The sequence below is a fragment of the Canis aureus genome, chromosome 15, assembly GCF_053574225.1.
Source record: "Canis aureus isolate CA01 chromosome 15, VMU_Caureus_v.1.0, whole genome shotgun sequence".
Classification (NCBI taxonomy): domain Eukaryota; kingdom Metazoa; phylum Chordata; class Mammalia; order Carnivora; family Canidae; genus Canis; species Canis aureus.
The window spans coordinates 49686865-49709497 of record NC_135625.1 but is presented as its reverse complement, the minus strand read 5'-3'; the positions used below and the strand labels follow the sequence as shown (position 1 = coordinate 49709497).

General features: G+C 42.6%; 1 pseudogene; it reads left to right on the top strand.

Moving 5' to 3' along the window:
• Nucleotides 1-7581: 7581 nt before the first annotated feature.
• LOC144284165 (CCR4-NOT transcription complex subunit 4-like) overlaps nucleotides 7582-22633 on the top strand; it is a 41292-nt pseudogene continuing 26240 nt past the window's right edge.

The following is a 22633-nucleotide window of genomic DNA, read 5'->3' as shown; positions in this document are numbered from 1 at the left end:
CTGGTTCTGCTCTTTCTCCCTAAGAAAGTTGAAAGTTTAGAAGGCCCCTGCTGTCCACGTCCCTTTGGTACTTTGTTTCCAGGGCTCCTGTCTCTGGCCTGTCAGCTGGGCCATGTCCCCACCCCCCACTTTACCTGCAAGGAGCATCTCCCAAAGACTCATCCTTTACCCAAACTTCAGAAACAAGCAAACACAGAGGAAAGCCTCCATGCTCCATACTACTTCACACAAGTGAGTATCTAGAAGGTTCACCTACTTAAAACTTATAAATAACCTACTTCTGGACCCCAACACAGACTAAGGAGACATGGCAGCCCGGGGTGTTCCAGCAGGATCTCTGGCTCTGTCCTCCATACATGAAGCCCTGCCTTTTCCCAGCCTAGCTGAAATAGGATATTTGAAATGCAATCGATTGAAGGTCCAGCTCAACCCAAATTCCAGGACAGCCCCAGTGACCAAGGAAAGCAAGGAGGACTTTAGGAGGTGCAGTCCCATCAGGAAATGAAATATCAAGTCGGCACTGTTGCTTTTGAAGGCTTCCAGTACACAGTGGCTTTGCTGAGTCCTGGGCTTGCCTGCATGACCTCATCTCCTTTGGTCCACATGACTGGATGTCTGCTTTGCTTTTCTGATTCTAGGGGAGTGTCTGTGCCACTCCTCCTTGTCCCTTACCCAGGACAGAAGCCAGGGCATGGGTTCACTGCTCAGCCAGCCTGTTAAATCCTGCCTCCCAGGGGTGTTAAACCTGGGACCATAAGAGTGCTTTCAGCTCCCAGAAGTGGAAGGCCTGAAGCCACTCTGGACCCCAGCACCCCTCCCTCCCCTGCTGCTCTGCAGGTGGATCCTACTTTGCCCATCCACACTCCCTAACTCCCTTCTGCCTCACAGTTCTATGACCAGTAAAATGCACCACCTCCCAGTGAGATTCCAAGTGCTTCATGCATGGAACTGCCCTTTCTCTGCACCCTCTGGATCCTACTCTGAGTGACACTGAAAAATCCAAGGCCCTTCAGGGACGGTTTATGGGCTAGTTCTGGGTGTGTGAGCCTGGCCTACTGCAGCCCCACAGCACAGCACAGCTCACCTGCTGCTCTGGATTTTTCTGTTTGTCACAGGACGGGGCTCTGGTAATCTGCAGCCCTGCCAGCACAGAGCTTGCAAGCATGCTGGGCTCAGAACACCCGCGATGTTTCATAAATGCTGGCAGCAGTTGTTTGTACAGTGATCAGAAACCCACACTTTAAAAATAGTTTTGGGGATCAGAAATTCCAAATGCTTCGTCAATTTAAATTCCCTCATACAAAAAAAAAAAAAAAAAAAAAAAAAAAAAAATAAATTCCCTCATACTCTCGGGACACCTGGATGGTTCAGTTGGCTGAGCTTACGACTTCAGATTTCGGCTCAGGGTCGTGAAGTCAAGCCCCGAATCTGCTTGAGATCCTTTCCCTCCGCTCCTCCTCCTGCTCATATGCACATGCTCTCTCTCTAAAAATAAATCAATAAAACCTTTAAAATATATTTCCTGGTACTCTCAGGAATCAAAGAGAATTGAGGCAGAAAGGGTGAGAAGGCGTGGACAGTCACCATGTGCTGTTTTCCATCTCATGTTATCACAGATGGCCAGAGATTCCAGTCTGTTCTTTGACCCTCTCTTCTCCTCACTTCCTCTCACAGCTGGTTTCTGAGGCTGTTCCTAAATGGTAATGAAATAGCATGTCAAATAATTAAGCACAATTCCATCCAACTCAACCTACATGTAAGCACGGTAAGTTTAAAGCATAAGAAAAAAAAAAAAAAAGAAAAGAAAAGAAAAAAGGAAAAAAAAAGAAAAAAAAGAAAAAAAAAGAAAAAAAAAGAAAAAAAGAAATTATCTTTAACTCAAATTTATGAAAATTATAAAGAAATCTTTCAAAAATTTTTAGAGAAATTATATTTACCTTGTGATATGAGTGTGTTTTTATATGTTTGAAATGATATTGAGTGGGTGCCTCCAAACTTTAGAATATGGGTGACCAAGAAGGTCTCATAACGAACATGGACCTGCTTGCTAATATCTAAAAAGAGCAGGGTGTCTCAGAGAACAAGAATCAATCAGAAGATAAACTATCTCCATGTATATTACTATCAATAAGTAGTATCCTAAGATAGTAAAATGCATATATATAATGTTAAATATAAGACATTATATCAATATTTCAGATGGCTGGGTTTTTCAAAATTTTTATACAAGAAATATAGAATCAAGACTTTAGCTATAATATATATGCCACTAGTATATAATCCTGTCCCTTGAGTTTATTTTTGATGTTATAACAAGATGTATCTGGCAGTTCTGAAAACTAGACCCAATAAATATTTACTTGATAAAAAAAAAAAAAGATGTCATTTGTTCAAATAAAGGTGCTAATAGGTGGTTAATTGATGCATCGCCCTTTCTGGAAAACCACTGCCTTTACTTGTGACTTTCATGTCCAACATCCAAAAAGGGACTGATGTCCATTTTAGTGGCCGACACACAGCCCGACCTTTAATTTTCCGCTCCCAAGGCATTTGAAAAAGGAACTCTTGGTGTCAAGAGATCTTCAAGATAGCTACAGGTCCAATCCAGGGGGAGCAAGGATTTCCAGTTAGGTTGCATTAAATTAAACCTTGTCAATTATTTGTCAGGTGGACTGTGCTTTCTGTGCAGCGGTGACATTTCTGTACTTCCGATGGCTTCTCAACAAGTCATGTATTTCAAAGGCAATTGGTCAGTGTAAGGGAAGGAATACTTCTAGGAGTAGCCTTGGAACACTGTTGAGATCAAGCCTAGAATGTTGACAGATGAGAAGAGAAAGAGAGACAGAAAGGATTCAGTTCCACATCACTTGGGATCTTGGAGCTGGGGGACCCCTCTCTTCCTGTAGGCAATCACTACCCTAGAGAGGCCACCCCAGCCCTGATGCCCCCACTCTAGCTTCCCAGGGTGTGGACACAGCTTTCCAGGCACTGGCTTCGGAGGCATTTTAATGTCCCCCAAACCACAGTAGGTCCCCACTAGAGCCCCGGCCTTCAGGCTGTTGGAAAGCAAGCGGGAAGAATAAGAGAGACATAAATGTCTGAAATGTTTGCAATGTTCAAGGAGCTTCGGAAGAAAGAGAAGGGGAATCCGAAAACTGTGTATAAGATCTACCTCCACGCCCCAATCCAGACCTGGGGAATGAGCAAACCAATCAAATTATTACCCAGAAACATCCTTCCCTCATCCCTCATCCCCCATCCCATCAGAACTCTCAGGCCCCATTTTCCATCAGGAATCTGCTGTGTTCTAGACCTAATATGGTAAATCAATCAAGTCCCTGAAATGTTACAGTGATCATGGCTCGTTGTATTTATGTTTCCTGCTAGCACTGCTTTTTTTTCTTAATGTTTTACTTATAATTTATTTGTGTTTTAATCCAGTGGTTTCAGTGATTTAGGTCAGTGGCTGTCAAACATCAGCTCGTTCCAGGATTGCCTGCAAGGCTTGCTTAACGCAGATTTCTCAACATCACCCCCAGAGTTTCTGCTTCTGGGATAAGGTCCAAGAATTTTGCATTCCAACACATTTTCAGGTGATGCTAAAGCTGCCCGTCTGGGTGCCATACTTTAAAACAAAACAACCCAACACTTCTTTACATCAAGTGAGGTCTATAGGTTGTGGAAGAATGCAGCAGATGATTATTTTAAGGGGAAATAAGCAAATATGAGAACTGGATATGATCCATTAATAAAACAGCATAATGCTAATTACTGGGCATTTGTTGTCAATTTTCATGCTAAGTGGTGGGCAGTTAACCAAAACCAACATATGGTTCTCCCATAAAAAACATCCAAACGGAAAGTGAGGGACCCCAGCTTTGGCACAGTTTCTCTGATCAAGCCCCCTCCAGCTTTCCAATGCCTTTCCTCTACCACGTGACCCGCACTTGCACCCCCACCCAGGGAGGGCCCCACAGCAGCAATCTATGCTCACTCTTCCCCTTTATTTTAATTTTTAAAAATTAAACCAGGTGTAGAATCTGGTGATTGATCAGTTCCATACATCACCCAGTGCTCATCACAGGTGCCCTCCTTCATCCCCATCACTCATCCCCCTTCCCTCTGATAAGCATCGCTCTGTTCTCTCTAGTTAAGAGTCTATTTCTTACCGTGTCTCTCTCTCTTTATACCTTTGTTTATTTGATCTGTTTCTTAAATTCCACATATGAGTGAAATCGTATAGTATTTGTCTTTCTCTGACTTATTTTGCTCAGTATTATACACTCTTGCTCCCAACTCCTCCCCTTCTGACAGCAGGGAAGCTAAGGCTCAAAGGCACCTGGGAGCCAGGTGGACCTGTGCCATCCCCCCCAAAAGCAACCTGGTATAATGTGTGCGTGGTGTGCAAAATGGGTGGTGACACAGCAGGACAAAGGGCAAGACCACATTCTCACCCACACATTAATCACCTAAGATAAAGACTAGAGCAGTGTAGACTGACGAGGTCTTCCTCCCCAGGGAAGGAGGTCCTGGAGTGTGTGTGTGTGTTGTGTGTGCAGGTGCCCACATACATGGGTGTATGCACTGGTGGAGTCCTTGAGTACTCGGGAGGCCTGTTCTGGGAAGACAGAACCACCCTGCAGAGCTCCTGCACTACAGGGTAGTGGGCTGCAGACAGTGGGGGAGGCGGTATCAACAGAGTGCAGAGAACCCACGGCCCACCAAGGCAGGACGTGGACCTCCGGTTGTGGGCCTCATTGCTGATTTTATTTTGTATGTTCTTAGTTTATACGTTTGAGAGAGGAGACTCATTGTCCTCTGCCCACTCTTCATTGTCTCAGTTTTAAAAGCCAACTTTATTGATCTTGGCTGGGGGCAGTGGTCTTCAAAGTGGTATAGTGCCTCTGGGCTCCTCTAGGGGCCTGTGGAGTCCGCACAATTGCCACAGGAGTACATGATGTCATTAGTCTGTGCTCTCATCCCATGAGTCTATTCATCAAGGTCCATTGCCAGGATTTCAAGTTCTATGTTGCAACTAACCTTTAAGGACTTACTGCTTGTCTCTTTTTGGGATAACATCAAGGGGAAAATACTCTCCATTTTCTTAGATGCTTAGTTCCCTCTTATCCTAATTTCGTATCCCTAAGTGGCCAGGCTTTCTTCAGTTTCCTCAACTGAAATACCATACTGTAAGAGACTGAATGTAGAAGCAGATATGGGAATCTGCTTATCCCTGGTAAGCCAGCTATTTAAAAATATTTTTTAAAGATTTTATTTATTTATTAAAAATATTTACAGAAATATAAAACTAGGGGATCCTTGGGTGGCTCAGTGGTTTAGCACCTGCCTTTGGCTCAGGGCGTGATCCTGGAGTCCCAGGATCGAGTCCCGTGTCGGGCTCCCTGCATGGAGCCCACTTCTCCCTCTGCCTGTGTCTCTGCCTCTCTCTCTCTCTCTATCATGAATGAATAAATAAAATCTTTAAAAAAAAGAAATATAAAACTCTACCACTCCTCTCACTATTTTGTTTTGGGAGATATAATTATTTTTTTCATAAAATAATTTGTTTATATTGATGTGGAATGGCTTTATCTTTATCATTGTTATTTTAATTAATTAATTTTTACTTTACTTTTTTTTTTTCAGAGAGGTAAGGGGGGAAAAGGCAGAGGGAGAGAATTCCAAGCAGACTCCCCACTGAGCCTAGAGCAGAACACAGGGCTCGCTCTCATGACCCTGAGATCATGACCTAAGCCTAAATCAAGAGTTGGATGCTCAACAGACTGAGTCACCCAGGCGCCCCTCTAATTTAAATTCTAATATATTAAATGCAATGGATTTAACCTAAATGAGCAAAACTTATTTGTTGCTGTGAGCCCCTATCCCTTCATGATCCACACCCTCACTGACATTAGAATGACTTCTCTTGCTGAGATTCACAATCATGTAAGGTCAGTGGAGTATTGTCATCCTTCAGCTTTTTGACTTTTGCTTCACCTCAGTATATATAAATGTGTAAGACCCATCCTAAAATGAAAATTACCCATGAGTTCCTCTTTCTAGCAAGATGGGGAGATACCACAGTTGTATCTCCACGTGGCAGCTGGGGAGACGGAGGGTCTCATGAACCCTCCTGTCTTATGATGGGTGGCACTGCCCAGTTAAATCTGAATTTCAACAAAGAACAAAATATTTCATTCATTGTATGTTTAAATGTTGCGTGCGCCATACTTACACTAAAACACGATTTGCTGTTTTTCTGAAACTCAATTTTAACTGGATGTCCTGTATTTTTATTCGCTAAATCTGAAATCCTAGCTGCTTGAGAAGAGACATTTTATGGCTCAATAAGCACTTTTTGTTTATTCATTGTTTTTCCAAGTATCACTTCCATTGAGTGCTTCACACCTTCTAAGAAAATACAGAAACCAGTTTATTTTTAAGGGATCATGTGAAAGAATGCTTTGAAAAGCATGTCACGGATGGAGACTTTCTAGCACCTTTTTTTTTTTTTAATCCTAGCGCAATTTGTTGTCAGGTGACGTGTCTCATATATTTATTTAGTTGCTCTGCCCTTAAAAACACGGTTCACCCTCTTGCTCATCCATATGTCTCTCACTTTTATTTTTTGCAAAGTTTCCACATCCCTTTGGCTTCAATTATGTAAATAGAGAGCATATATTTTGTAACTCATGCATTCATTCAATTTGAGGCAACAGGCATGGAACAGTGTGTGCCAGGCGCTTGGCTTGGGGCTGGAAATGTCAGCGTCAAACTAATGTTTGACACATTCTGTGAGTGGACATCACTTCCTGGCTCTCATCTGTGGGGAGACAGACTACAGAAATATCACAGGTCAGGTGGGGTAAATACTGCCAAGGAACATAAAGGTGGCTTCAGTCCTTGGCAATGCGAGGGCAGGAGCAGAGTCGGTACTTCAGACAGGGCAACTGAGGAAGGTCTCACCAACAGCATGAGAAGTAAGAGGATGGGCACCAGGACATGTAGGGAAGCTGCCCTGTAGGGAGAAGAGGGAACAGTAGGTGCGAGGGCCTAGACGGGAAAATGGTCATGGGCTTGAGAAAGGGCCAGGAGGCCAGGGGGCTGGGGCGCAGGGAGTGAGGAGGATAGGAAATGCAGTGAGTCAGCAGAGAAGGAAGAATGCATGGTGGGCGGCACGTATGGTGTGTCTTGGACCAGAATAAGGATGTGGCCTTTGCTGTGGGCCAGACGGGGGGGCACCTGCCAGTGGTGCTGAGTGACCATGCTCTGGCTGGGTGCGCCTGGGTGGAAGGCATGCTCTGGGCCCTGAGAGTGAAGGCAGCGAGGCCAGGCAGCAGGTGGTTTCGACAGGAAACCACCCAGGAGAGGAGGAAGCGTGGTCTGGGAGGGAGCAGGGGACGGAGGGGTGGTGCCCAGCTCTGGCTGGCACCCAGAGAAAGGGGGGCATCACACGGGACTCTGGGTTCTCAGCGTCCACATCTGCAAGGGTGGATGGAGCCGCATTTCCTGAGATGAGGAAGCTGAGACGAGGAGGTGGCTTGGTCTGGGGGTGGAGGGGGTCACCGGTGCAGGTTATACATGACAAATCAGAGATACTGGCGATGCTGGGCCCAGCGGGAGGCACGAGTCGGGAGTGCACCAGAGAGTGAGAAGGGGAGGCTACAGCGGGAGGAAGGACACCAGGAGGAGGTGTGCCTGACAACCACGCCCGGAAAGTGTTTCAGGGAAGAGCGAGGGAGCAAAGGTTACACGTTACATGCTGATGTCAGACTGAGTAACATGAGAACCGGAATAACAGCTGGATGTGGCAACAGGAGACCCAGTGTCCTTGACCAGAGCTGCACCACGGGGACTGCGGACAGATTGGGGCAAATTCAGGAGAGAATGGAGGGGAGCAGGTGGGCACAGGGACTCCAGACGGGGGTCTCGGAGTTTTGCTGCCCTGGGAGACCATGGCAATGGGGCTCTTACCTGGACCAGGGTACGTTAGGACTTCCCGAGGGACCTGCACAATTGTCAGCACAGGCACCCAGCTTGTTTCCACTTGGGCTTCCTTCTCCCATTTTGCTTGGGGTGTCAGCTTTACATGGGTCTACTTATGGCCTCTCTGGCTCCCTCCTTATTTTTCTATGATAGAAGTTTCCTCTGATAAAATATTTGCACATTTTTAAAAAAAGATTTTATTTATTTATTCATGAGAGACATACAGAGAGAGAGGCAGAGACAAAGGCAGAGAGAGAAGCAGGCTCCATGCAGGGAGCCTGATGTGGGACTCGATCTTGGGACTCCAGGACCATGCCCTGGGCCGAAGGCAGGCCATTTAGGGATCCCCAATATTTACACATTTATTTGCATGTCTGCATCCACTTCTTGGAGGACCCAGACTAGCATGAGTGGTACCACTTCTTGACATGATCCTGGAAGGCGAGACCAGATTCAGGATGGGTTCCCCTCCTCTGGGCAGGTGAAGAAAGGACTGTCCTGGTTTGTGGATGCAACACAGAGAGTCTCTGGCCCAAGGCTGCAGACTGCATTCTAATTGTGCAGTTTATGGTGATTTGGGAAAATGTCTTGCTGGAGGGAAATGCTGGGACAGACACAACCATGCAGGCATTTCAAAAGTATGGGTGGGAGACAGTGCCTACAGAGACAGAGGAGCTGGCTGGTGACCAATACCTTGTGGTGAGTCGCCATAGAAGGGTGATGGGAGATCAAGAGCTGCTACCAAGAAGTTCCTGGCTCCGTGCAAAGCCAGACAGCCCCTCTGCTAACTTATAAAGAGAAGGACAGACCGGAATGGATGGCAGGCTGTAGATTGCACAGCCTGGGCAGGCCTGTCATAGGAACCTCAGGGCTCTGGTGGGGAAAATCTGGAATTTAGAAATATGGGGCAGCATATGAGGATGGAGATACTGACTAAGCATCTGTTCCTGCAGAGAGACAGCCCTTCTGTTGTGTTGACCATGGCCACAGAAGCCCCTCTCTTTCTCAAGGCAACCGGAATCCCCCCCAGCAGCTGCCCCAACTCCTCTGCAGATTGCCCAAATAATAACCAAGTTAAATCTCAGGTTAACCCAGTTAGGGACATTCCGTGCCTGATAAGAGAAAGGCTATATGCTCAAGACATTGCAAAATTTAGTAGGTATAACTGCATGGGTCTAATTATATTTGGACTTTTTTTATGAATACAGTACACTCCTATAAATAAATCTTCTCTCATGATTTTCATAATAACATTTGCTTTCTTCTGGCTTCCTATATTGTAAGACTACAGTATAGAACACATGTAACATACAAAGTATGTGTTAATTGACTGTATATATTATCAGTAGAGCTTCTGGTCAACAGTAGGCTCTGAGTAATTAAGTTTGGGGGGGGGGATCCAAAACTTATACTCAGAATTTTGACAGTGCAAGGGTCATCGTCCCTAACTCTGTGTTATTCAAAGGTCAGCTGTATATCCTGGCTGGTTGGTTCCTTCTGAGAACTCTCTCTTTGGTGTGTAGATGTCCATCTTCTCCCTGCGTCCTCACATGGTCAATCCTCTGTGTGTGTCTATGTTCTAATATTCTCTTCTTATGGACACCAGTCATATTGGATTAGGGCTCACCCTGATGTAACCTCTAATTGATGCAACCTCAAATACCCTTGAAAAGGCCCAGTGTCCAAATATAGTCATATTTTGAGATACTGGGGATTAAGACGTCAGCATGTAAATTTAGGGGGAACACAATTCAGCCCATTACCTAATTAGAACTTGTCTGCCATTGGGTTTTAGGAGAAACTAGCAGAACTTGCTTGATTTCCTTAAGCATATATCAGAAATTTAATTTTTCTCTTCATGTCTTTTGCCCATTTCAGGATTGGATTGTTTGTTTCTTTGGTGTTGAGTTTAATAAGTTCTTTATAGATCTTGGAAACTAGCCCTTTATCTGATATGTCATTTGCAAGTATCTTCTCCCATTCTGTAGGTTGTCTTTTAGTTTTGTTGACTGTATCCTTTGCTGTGCAAAAGCTTCTTATCTTGATGAAGTCCCAATAGTTCATTTTTGCTTTTGTTTCTTTTGCCTTCGTGGATGTATCTTGCAAGAAGTTACTGTGGCCGAGTTCAAAAAGGGTGTTGCCTGTGTTCTCCTCTAGGATTTTGATGGACTCTTGTCTCACATTTAGATCTTTCATCCATTTTGAGTGTCTCTTTGTGTATGGTGAAAGAGAGTGGTCTAGTTTCATTCTTCTGCATGTGGATGTCCAATTTTCCCAGCACCATTTATTGAAGAGACTGTCTTTCTTACAGAGGAAGACATAGACATGGCCAACATGCACATGAGAAAATGCTCTGCATCACTTGCCACCAGGGAAATACAAATCAAAACCACAATGAGATACCACCTCACACCAGTGAGAATGGGGAACATTAACAAGGCAGGAAACCACAAATGTTGGAGAGGATGCGGAGAAAAGGGAACCCTCTCACACTGTTGGTGGGAATGTGAACTGGTGCAGCCACTCTGGAAAACTGTGTGGAGGTTCCTCAAAGAGTTAAAAATAGACCTGCCCTACGACCCAGCAATTGCACTGTTGGGGATTTACCCCAAAGATACAGATGCAATGAAACTCCGGGACACCTGCACCCCGATGTTTCTAGCAGCAATGTCCACGATAGCCAAACTGTGGAAGGAGCCTCGGTGTCCATCGAAAGATGATGGATAAAGAAGATGTGGTCTATGTATACAATGGAATATTACTCAGCCATTAGAAACGACAAATACCCACCATTTTCTTCGATGTGAATGGAACTAGAGGGTATTACACTGAGGGAAATAAGTCAATCGGAGAAGGACAAACATTATATGTTCTCATTCATGTGGGGAATATAAATAATAGTGAAAGGGAATATAAGGGAAGGGAGAAGAAATGTGTGGGAAATATCAGAAAGGGAGACAGAACATAAAGACTAATTCTGGGAAACGAACTAGGGGTGATGGAAGGGGAGGAGGGCGGGGGGTGGGGGTGAATGGGTGACGGGCACTGAGGGGGGCACTTGAGGGGATGAGCACTGGGTGTTATTCTGTATGTTGGTAAATTGAACACCAATAAAAAATAAATTTATTAAAAAAAATAATAAAATAAAAAAATAAAAGGCAAAAAAAGAATTTTAATTTTTAAGAGCTTTATAATATATGTAATTGTGTCAAGACAGACTCCGTTCACTATTTCACACATTTGTGGCTTGCAAGGTTTGTAACTCACTTGAGCCTAGAGAAAGATTAGATTAGTACACTGAAGATCAGTATTCATGGGCAGCAGAGAAATGACTGCAGAACGTGCTGGGAGTAGAGAGCATTGTACTAGATCTTAAATGGAAGAGCAGCTCCTTGGGAAAAGGCCACTTATGGAGGGGACAGGTGATAGGACAAATCCTTTTCATCACATCCCCTAACGGTGCCAGACTCTTCTTCCGTACATGCCTCTGTCCCTGTGCCAATAGTCTTCAATGTCACCGATGGTCTTCAATGTCACAAATGGTGGACATCTTCCCTTGCTCCCACCCTCATGCCTACAAAAACTTTGAGGGCATGATTTGAGTGATTAAATCATGAAAACAAACTAAAATATTAAATGTCTTGAACAACCTTAGCTAGGAGGAGTCAGGCACATATCTGAGCATCTCACCCATTTTTTTCCTGTTTAATAGTTGGCTACATTCTCCAGAGAATTATTCTATCCTTGGACTGTAAGTAGCAGATCCTATAACCAAGGGAGGGAAACCAGGCCATGGTGTAGTCAAAGCAGACTTTTCAAGGACAACTAGGACATTGGCTCAGGTATCGAGAGTACGCCAGTTATCCACTATGGTGTGCAGCTATGGTGTGTGCTGACCTGGGCTGTTCTTCATCATGAGGGCTGGCAATCAGGACTAATGAAAACAGAGCTAGGAGGGGTCCAAAGGCAAACAGCTCAGAAGTCATTAGAGCCTCCAATTACGATAATTAAGGCTGGAAATTGTAGCCATTTTTTCCTCAATGGCAAATCTGTTTAAAAAAAAAAAAAAAAAAAAAACAGCACTCCAGGGCTATTTAAAGTGATTTCCACAAAATGCTCACACCATATAGAATCCGATGTCATCAGGTCTGAGCTGACTGAGCTCCTGATGAGGTATAAGCCCAGAAACTCTGCAAAATTCAGGTAATTCTGTGTCTAACAGAAGAAACTAGGTTAAAATGTTGAGCTTCTATCTCTCACAAACTCATGTGATTTTATACATGTAAGATGTAAATTCAGGATTGAGGGAATTAATTTTTTCCCATATATTTTCTAGCAATTAAGAGTGGGTTTCAGGCATATGATAATGCGAGTTACATATATATTTAAACTGAGAGATATTTAAGGAACATCCCTATAGGGAGATATACTGTCATTGCCTATCAGTAGCTGTGTATTTGGACTCTGTTAGGTACTTCCCACTAGGCCACTGCAGATGCCGTATGAAGGTATACAATACCTATCATTATGACCATTTTAAATCTAATTCATGAAGACACACACACACAGATGCACAGACACACACTCAGACATACAGAGACACACACACATACCTATACGGACACAAACATGCCCAGAGACATACACACATCATATTTTGTATAATAATCTATTTCTAACACTCCAGTTCATAAATCAATAGTGTAAATGCTTTAGGAGTTCTCGAGGATAGAGGCTGTAACTAGGTGATCCTAAAAAAGAAACTGCTCTGTCTGGATGATGAGATGAGATTCTCTGGATGCAATTTCAGCCAGAATGCTTTTCCGTAGTAAGAGCTTTATTTACTGTGCCATGTGGAAGCTGGAATTTCCCAGCAAGAAACTGATTCCCAGCTCTGGACTTACTGGCTGGTCTTGGCTACTTCATTTAACCTGCATGAGAGAACAGTTAACTTGACAGCCCACAGAAGCCAAAAGAAGTTACTATTCGCTGACAGTTTTCAGCGAATAGTAACTTCTGGAAAGAAGAAATCAGAAGGATTTTTATTGCCCCTTGGCCAAAGCCCAAATACAGTGGTTTGGATTCTGTGGTATAAAGAAAGTAGGGAGAAGGTTAGCCTGGAGAGGAAGAGGAGGAAGGCAGGAGGAACAAGAAACCAGAACGAAGAGGAGCCTCCTCTCCAAGCTAGGCCGTGGTCTGCATCTCCTAAACTGTCATGCCAGCCTTGGACGACTTCCAAAACTAGACCCCAGTGACAGCCTGTGGTTAGATCACTTACTTTGCAGTCCACACAGGTCACAGAGGGTCAAGAAGGTTTCCATAAATTAATGAGTATCATAGAAGACTATAAAGCCAGCCCCACGAGACAGGACCCCTACTATTTTCTTTGATAAGAGTACTGAGAACAATGGGAAGACAGGCAATCATCTTGCTTATGTCTAGAAACTCATATTTTTTTTTTAAATATTTTATTTATTTATGAGAGAGAGAAAGCTAGCGAGAGAGCACACATGAAGGAGGGGAGCAGCAGAGGGAGAATTAGAAGCAGGTTCCCCACTGAACAAGGAGCCTGGCACAGGGGGCTTGATCCCCAGACCCCGGGACCATGAACTGAGCTGAAGGCAGATGCTTCACAGACTGAGCCACCCGGACACCCAGTGAAACTTAGATATTAAATTTCTTCTCATTTATGAAGAGAACCATTAATGACATTGGCCTTGGACTTTGGAGATGCTTGACTTCATGGCTTTACTGCTATGCTTCTTAAGCTCCTGGAGTTCCTGTGTTCTTACCTAGATGTCCAGGAGCCTTGCTATGGGATAGGACCCAAATCGGTTTCTCTTTGGCAGGACTCAGTTTCTCTTGTTCTCCCCCCTCACACCACATAAAATCTCTAAGAAGCCCTACAAACATCCTTGTGGAGATGCCAAATTTAAGGTACCAGAGAGCAGAAACTAGACCTACTATATAGTCAGCGGTCATGAGTATATGATAGTAACTGAATTGCAACAACAGTAACTGGATTGGTCTAACGTACTGCTCCACGCCAGCACAGTGCTAGCCACTTTTCATAGCTTCTATCACGTAGCACTCACGAAACCGGCTTGACGTAGGGACCATACTTCTCTGTTTCACACGTGGAGGCGCCCGAGACATGACTAAACACTCAAGTGCATATTCTCAATTACGCACTTCAAACATACTTCACCAGGTAATATCTCCTCATTAGAGAGACTTGAAGTCAAGAGCTGAATGAATAAATTAATGCATCTTTCTTGTCCCAATTAGGAGTTCCCTGCTAGAAAATGACTGTTTGAGCAACTCACACGAAGATTTAACAGTTCAAAATCCACGAGCCAACTATTATCTGGGAAGAATGTAATAGAGACAACAAATTGGTACGCCGATATTTAACTATTGGTGTGAATTTCAGACCTCAGAAAGACCTCGTTTTTAATATGCTTTTGAATCTTACCCCAAACCTCTGCCTACACAGCAACAGCTTTGACAAGGAGAGAACCCAGTGGGAGGAAGAGAAAGTCATAACGGGGAGTGTTTGTGCAAACTCCGACAAACGGTCCCACTCCGGCACTCACTTACCCACTCAGCAAACCGAAGGAAGCTTTTCCGGAATCTCTACTGGAATAATATTTCTCTCCCCTTTCATTAGAATTGAAAAAGTGAAAGCCAAATTGCAAAGGGATGCCAGCACATCTGATGCAGAGGTATCATTCAGGCTTCAGAATAACACGATGACTTTAAGAAGGTCGCAAGACAGCCTGGCCCCAAATGAGGGTGGTCTGAGAAGTAGGAGGCTCCTGTAAATCATAGTAATCACATAATTTGCCTACCTTAAGTATGATGCAATTAAATGACAAAAACCCCAAATATCAGCGGGGTTCTGCAAATGCCAGGAGAACCATGTAAGAGTTAGTGGAATTTAATAGCTATCTGCAAATCTATGCCGAGGATAAGAAAGAACAACTGTGCTTTCCCTCTAGAGCAACAGTCAATAAACATTATTGATAGTGCGGCCCCTCAGTTAGAATGCCTGAGCCTGCCTGCACCCCCATTCATGTGTGTGCACTTATTGAAAGAAATATGCCCTGTTTATGAGAGTTTCTCACATAGATTCTGGAGCAAGAATCTACATCTGGGTTGGGTCCCAGATCTGCCACCTATTTGCTGTCGACCGTGGTGGTTCATTAATCCAATCGTTGTCTTCCTTGCAGCATCTATAAGATGAGGACAACAATGATGATAGCACTAATATTTGACGTGAGAATTAAATTAATTAACACATTGAAATCTCCTTGAGCAGTGCCTGGCACAAAACGAATGGTACAGAATTTTAGCAATTATTGGAACTGTGTTATATAATTAGTCATATAATTATAATTATATATTTATATGTAACAATACAGTAGCAATTAAGAGTGGGTTTAAATATAGTTACAATAATTGCTGTTATATAATTAATTACTACATATTAATTAATACATCACATATTAATACAGTATAATAATTGCTAAAACTCCACAGCACTTATTCTGTACCAGGCACTGCTTAAAGTAATACATATACATAAATTATAATATTTAAATATGGTTGATCCTTGAGTACACATGAGTTTGAATGGCGTGGGTCTACTTATACATGGATTTGTAAAAAATATAGTACAGTACTACATGTGTATTTTCTTTTATGATTTTCTTTTCTCTTACCTAAAGAATACAGTATATAATACATATAATTTACAAAATATATATTAATCAACTGTTCATATGATGACTAAGGCTTCCACTCAACAATAGGCTATTAGTTAAACTTTAGGAGAGTCAAAAGTTACATGCAGATTTTTCACTACTTGGGGGTCAATGCCTCTAACCCCTCACATTGTTCAAGGGTCAATCATATATTATATATTATAATATTTAAATATTTATGTTTTTTACATATTTATATATATACATACATGAAGGAAGAGACTTTTAAAGGATGCATTAAACCTAAATAGGAACACAGCTTATATGTTTTTCTCTAGCACTCCAATGGATGACTTGGATGCTCATTGGTGAGTGCACATTCTAGTCTGGAAACCATTTTTTTAGGTCAGGAACCTGCAAATGTTTTCTAGAAGAGGCTAGGTAGTAAATATTTTAGCATCTACAGGTCACACAGTCTTCGTAGCAAATATTCAACTCTGCCATTGTAGCACAAGAGTAGCAACAGGCAATGTATAAATGAATGGGCTCAGGTATGTTCCAGTAAAACGTTATTTACAAAAACAGGTATCAAGCCACGTTTGGCCCAAGGGCCACAGTCTTCCCATCCCTACCTGAGAGGAAAGAATTAAGACAAATATATGAAGGTTATAGGGAGTCAGGTTTCAGCGTATCATGAACAAAAATAACGCATCAATTATCAGCTCTGTTGCTAATGAACTTCCCAATACTGAAATTATTTAAGTAGAGGCTGGAGAAGAAACTCCCATGGGTCATTTTGTAGGGATTCTGAGTTATATGGGTGAAGTTAGACACAGAGACTTTTACAGATCCTTCTAAACCTAAGACTAATTATTTGTATTCTGATTAATGGTTGCCTTTTCACAAATCCAAGCATATAGAGTCAACTGATGTTTGATAAGGGCACCAAGAATACATTACAGGTAAAAGTTATTTTCTTCAATAACTGGTGTTGGGAACACTGGGTATCCACACACAAAAGAAAAAAATTGGACCCTTATCTTGCACCGTATACAAAAATCAACTCAAAGATTAAAGACTTAAATCTAAGACCTGAAACTAAAATTCCTAGAAAAAAAAAAAAAACATAGGGAAAAAGCTCCTTGACATTGGCTGTGGCAATGATATTTTTGATAAGACACCAAGAGTTCAGGCAACAAAGGCAGAAATAAACAAGTGGGACTACATCAAACTGAAATGTTTCTGCACAGTAAAGGAAGTAAACAATAGTGACTCTTCAATTTGCACTCTCTTCTCTGTCTTCCTCTCAGTGGATATCTGAGATGAGCAGATATTCATGTATTCTATAGAAGCCTCAGATTTTTACTTTTTTTATTAGAAAAAAAAAACCATTGAATTTCTTCAGGGCTACAGAAGCTAGCTCTGCTTCCTTCTGTGCCCCCAAAACAGGCCTGGATACTCTGTCCATAGTGTCAACTTTTGTTCTCTTGCTTTTACCTTTTCCTTCACCATTTCACTCTTGGGGTGGGAACCAATGTTCATCTCCAAAGATATAACCGTGCTGATAAGAATGTGGGATTCATGCTCCAAATCCTTATGAAGAGGTCTCTGCTTTCTCTGTATCTGGCTGTCCAGGTGTCATTCCGATTGGTCTGAAAACATGTGAAGCTGTCTCAATGGAGGATGAGAATGCTCTTCATGTCAGAGTGTTTTATGAACTGTCAATGCTATAGGCTACATGTCTTTCAAGCTACATGTCTCCCGTACCTCAACCTCCACCTCAAATAAGACTATTGAGAAATATCATGTTTAATTACCTTGTAGTTTCTAGATGATGCATGTTCCATCTATGAACATTAAGTAGGTGAATGTTTCACTTCTGATGATAAACTTTTATATTATTGAGGCACAGTAAAAAGACAACATGGATGTCCTCTGATAATTATTAACCACCAAAAATATCATTTGCAATTGATTAATTGCCAAGTGTCTGCCAAACATTAGTTTTTGTCTGTCCCATAATATTTCAAAAAATGTGTTTCAATCCCTGATTTACTGATGAGAAAGTTGAGGTTTAGGAGATTAAGTGATTTCTCCAAGGTGACACAGCTGATAAAGGGCAGAGCTGCAATCTTTACTGTTATGCCTAAAAGGTGTCTTATTAAATCTTCAATCCAGAGAGAAGAAAAAAAAAAAAAAAGAAGATAGGCAGGCAGAGGAAAGCCATCATCTGTGATGTAGGAGTTAAGGCATGTGTTGGGATGTGAGAAATTATCTTTCCTCACCTAATCCTTTATGTCAAGTGCTGAATGTAATGCCTTACCATGGGTTGAAAATGATGATATATAGGATTTACTCTCTGATATAAGTCTGATAATTACAGTTCCAATTTTACCATAAAGAAAATGGGTTTCTAAAGAGATCAAGTAATTGTTTCAAACTCACAATCCTTATACATTAGAAAGCCAGAATTAGAAACTGCAGCTATAACCCAGACAGTGGGTTTCAACTTGCTTCATTTGTAATAATTTTTTAAAGGACTTTATCTAAGTTTACAGACCCTAAGCTCTAAGGAGATTATGATATGCCATCCTCTATCCAAATTAACTCAAATTCAAACACTGCTAAAATACAGAGAGGCTGATAAAGTTCTGGTTTGACATTCATTTTCTTGAAACATCAAATAATGAATCATTGTAAATACTTTCAATCCCTTTTTCTGTTTTGTCATTTCCTTCCATATTTGTGCAGTTAGCCTCTTCAGAAATCCAGGTCCACCCCTACAGTCCTCAACCTCAGTTCATCATCATCCTGTTTGGAGTGAAACACACTGAAGGTGCACCAGAGTCATGGTGACACCTGCTAGTACCCACCACAAGTGGCTTCCAGACCACATCTGTCATAGTGCCATGTGAGTTGTGTGGAGTATGCAGTGGCTTTGCTGACTTCTCCTGTGGTCTCTGCTCTCCTGCCTTTGACTTTTGTCTTCTTATGACTTGTTGGCCCATATCTTCTTCCAGACCACTATGGGAGCATGAATTTGGGAGGCTGACCACTCCCCAATTAACTTAATTAGCATCTCACCATTTGCCATCTGCATATATGGTCTCTCATTTGCCCTCCAGTATCTTCTGTCACCCCTCCTATTTCTAGAGTGGCTTTGTCCCAGGTTTGCCATCTGCAGCCTCCTGGGGCATCCCAGGAAGTTACTTACCTACCAGCTGTCCTCGTCTGCTCCCATAAGGGTGAGCCAAATGGGCTCCGACAACTTTTTCCAACACTGGAATTCATGGTCCCAGATGAAATACATTTACATCTTGTAGGTTTATTTTGTTTGATTGTTTAGAGATCAATCATTATTGACTATGTTTTGGCAGTGCTTGGGCCCACTGTGTCTACTTGGTGCCACAGGCTGCCCGTCCAGGGAAGCGAGACAAGAACAAACAGCAGGTAGCTACGGATTGTCAAAGCTGGGAGAAAGGTTAGATGGTTTAAGTTCCCTGTTTTAATAGCTGAGAAAAATAGGGATGCCTTGTCCAGATGTACACAACTACATTTTAGGAAGCTTAACTCCAACATTGACGTTCTGAATTTCAGTCAAGCAGAATTTATACAAAATAACACAGACTATATTTCCTTTGGCAAGATGGTGATACAGCTGTTGCCTGTATCTGGTGTCTGTCCTTTCTACTTTTGGAAACCCTAACATATTTTTAGTTCCCCAAAGACCCCACTTCTGACCCTTCAAACAACATATCAGCCTTTCATACCCCTTTTTTCAACCCTCTCTCCTTGCTAGAATGAAATCACAATATAGCAATACTGCAGTTTAAATTTGGGTTCCAGAAAAACCTTTGGCCAGCTCCTTTGTAATCCATTCCAAGGAATATAATGCTTAATCTCTTTCATGGTAGAAATATCAGACAGTGTGACCAGTCTGTGAAGATGAACTCTTTGTCAGAGAAGCCTTCCAATCACAATTTATAATTGACCGCACCATTTACATACCCTCATTAACATAGTTACTAACCCATGTGCACAGAGCTCTCCATCAGCATCTGGTAATAGCAAATATGCCACATGGAGAGATATAGGAGCAACTAGATGAAAACATTACCTAAACTTCAGCTCTGCCATATGGGCACGATCTCACTCTAACTGGAAAGGAAGGGAAATGTCATATCAGTAATAAAACATATAACTCTTGTCCTCCCTGTTGCTTCTCCACGATGACACCACCATATGAGTAAAGCTCAGTTTGTAAGTATATCTTCCAAGTGTCATCAGGGCAATTAGCAGGAAAGACCTTGAGAGAAGACAAATTTGCCCTTTATTCAGGACTTAAAAAAAAAAAACCAAAACCCTTTCTTTGACTTGGACATGATAAAGAGATGAGGGTAGAGGTGTCAGGCTCTCTATTTCCTCAGCCTTTACATTAAAATAGAGGGACTTTGGGACCAGTTATTAAATCAGCCTTTGGAGAAAAGACAATGAATTCTAGAAGCCTCATCTCAGCAACCAGTGTGATTTCATGAAGAAAGGGTTATGCTTCACTAGCTTGTTAAGAATTCTTTGAGTTTCACTGTCACTTAATCAAAGCAACTGTAATGAAATTGCATACAATACAGCAGCAGAGCAATCATACTGCTTTCTAACAAGTTTCTCTGTGTCAAATTAAACTTCATTCAAAGGACAAAAGCATGTGATATTAGCCAAGTGCAAGAAATTTGAATAATGCTGCAAAAGGCACACTATTACAGAACCTAGAAGCTAAACTTCCCAAATCTGGAAAAGACCTTCAAGATTACATATTCAGAACTCCATATTTTATAGTAAAAAATTCCAGAAAGTCTGATTCACATCCTTAGGACACAGAGGCAGGTCTAGAAATCAGACGCTAACTCCAAGGACTCTTCCTCCTGCCCATGGTTGTCTTTCCCTTTCTAAATAAGAGCACATTTCCCCCAGGTTCTGTGGGAGTCTTGGTACAGGATGACACAATGTCGTCCTTCATACTAATGAGGTGAATAATGATACTGAAAATGATATTCTTCAGTTTGGTTGATTATACTAAATAGTGTAACCTCAGCAAAGAATGATAACAAGAAATTGATAACTCTGGATGTTAATTATATATATATATAGTTGTTTGTTTGTTTGTTTGTTTTTTTCCAGCAAAACAATGAATGTTTTCTTCACTGAGGGTTCTCTTTTTGCTAGCAACACCATCATTGGGAGGTCATTTCAAATCTTTCTGCCTCAAATTTTCAATCATATTATCCTTCAACTCCAAATCATAGTAAGGACTCTGTGATCAAAATCCTTACTTTATGGATGGCAATGGAGGCCTCAGCTGGCTGTGACTCACCCAGGGTCTCATGGCTGTTACCATGTGTGTCTGAGCAGGTGACACATTTAGGACAAGGACATGGGTAAATAGACACAGAGATAGACTTTTCTGAGAATTACCTGCTTCTCAAGGACTGGGCTTCTCTAAACTTGCTCAAATAAATCGCAGGCTAGCACCTCATGGAGAATCACTGCTATACCATCCAACTGACCCTTCTGTTCGGCCTCAATCCCGATGACCATCAGGATTTAATCATCCCTGGTTATTTAAACACCCAATGCTAAGGGTTACCATGGCAAACAGACTCCCCATAAGGATGGCCAGGATATTATTTCTTCCCAGAGCTAGCACAGTGCCCTTCCTACTGTGACAAGCTCTCTTGTACCAATACCCCCCAACACCTGCATGAATTTCCCAGGGCTAATGCATCCAGGTTCCACAAACTGGGTGCCTTAGAAAACAGGACTTTATTGTCTCACAGTTCTGGAGGCTAGAGATTAGAAATCAATGTGTCATCAGGGTCACGCTCCCCTGAAGCCTGGAGGGGAGAGCCCTTCTTCTCCTCTTCTCACATTCAGTGTTTGCCAACTGTCCCTGGCCCTCGGCTGCAACCTCTGCCTCTTCCATCTGTGCTCACAGTCTCTCTCCCCTCCTGAGTTCCCAAACTGGAGTAAAGACCCACCCTTATCCAAGGTGCTCCTTTCTTAACTTCGTGGACCATATCTGCAACAACCCTATTTCCCAATAAGGCCACATACTGAGATTCTGGAGTTAGGACTTCACTATATCTATTTGAGGGGGTACAGCTGGGTGTCGCTATGCAGAAAGGTGCCATCTCCATGCACCCTGTCTTCACAAGACACTGTTTTCCAGCCGAGCCAGCACTTCCTGTCACTCTCAGGCAGATCTTTGCCTTGAGAAATCCATAGTCACAAAGTGCCGCCTCAAGAGGGCAGTGCAGAGAAGAATCCAGAAAGTTTTTAAATCCAAGCTTGTGCAAATTGGCAGCTCATTTAGCAGCCGCTCTTCTAAGAAATGTGTTTAGGTCTGCTGCAGTCATGTGACAGAGGCCACCATGTTCCCTGCCGGTTTGCTGTGCCTTCTGAGTAGGGCACCTGCCAGGAGCTCCTCTTACATTGGCTGGGTGCACCACAGCTCACACTGGCAGCCCACATGTGATGGGATTGCACTGGGGTGGAAACTGAACAATGGTCTGACTCAGGCATTACCCCCAGGGAGCCTTCAGTGTAGAAGAGAACTCACATAAGGATCTGTGATGGGTTACGTTCACATGTACGTGCCTATGTTTTTGTTTTGTTTTGTTTTGTTTTTTTTGCCTATGGCTTTTATAGACAAAGTACTGTGGGGCCCAGAACACTGAAGGATTAATTCTGCATTCAGAGTAAGAAAGAAAACTAGAGAAATGCATTTTATCTGGATCTCAAAGTCAGGGGATGGTAGCAGAGGAATGTTCATTTTGGTCATGATGGGCAGGCCATTGTCCAACTGGACAAAATAGGTAAGATGGCTCTTTCAGGATGTGGGCCACACCCAACACAGGGCTGCAATCCTGGTGAGAAAGGAAGCACAG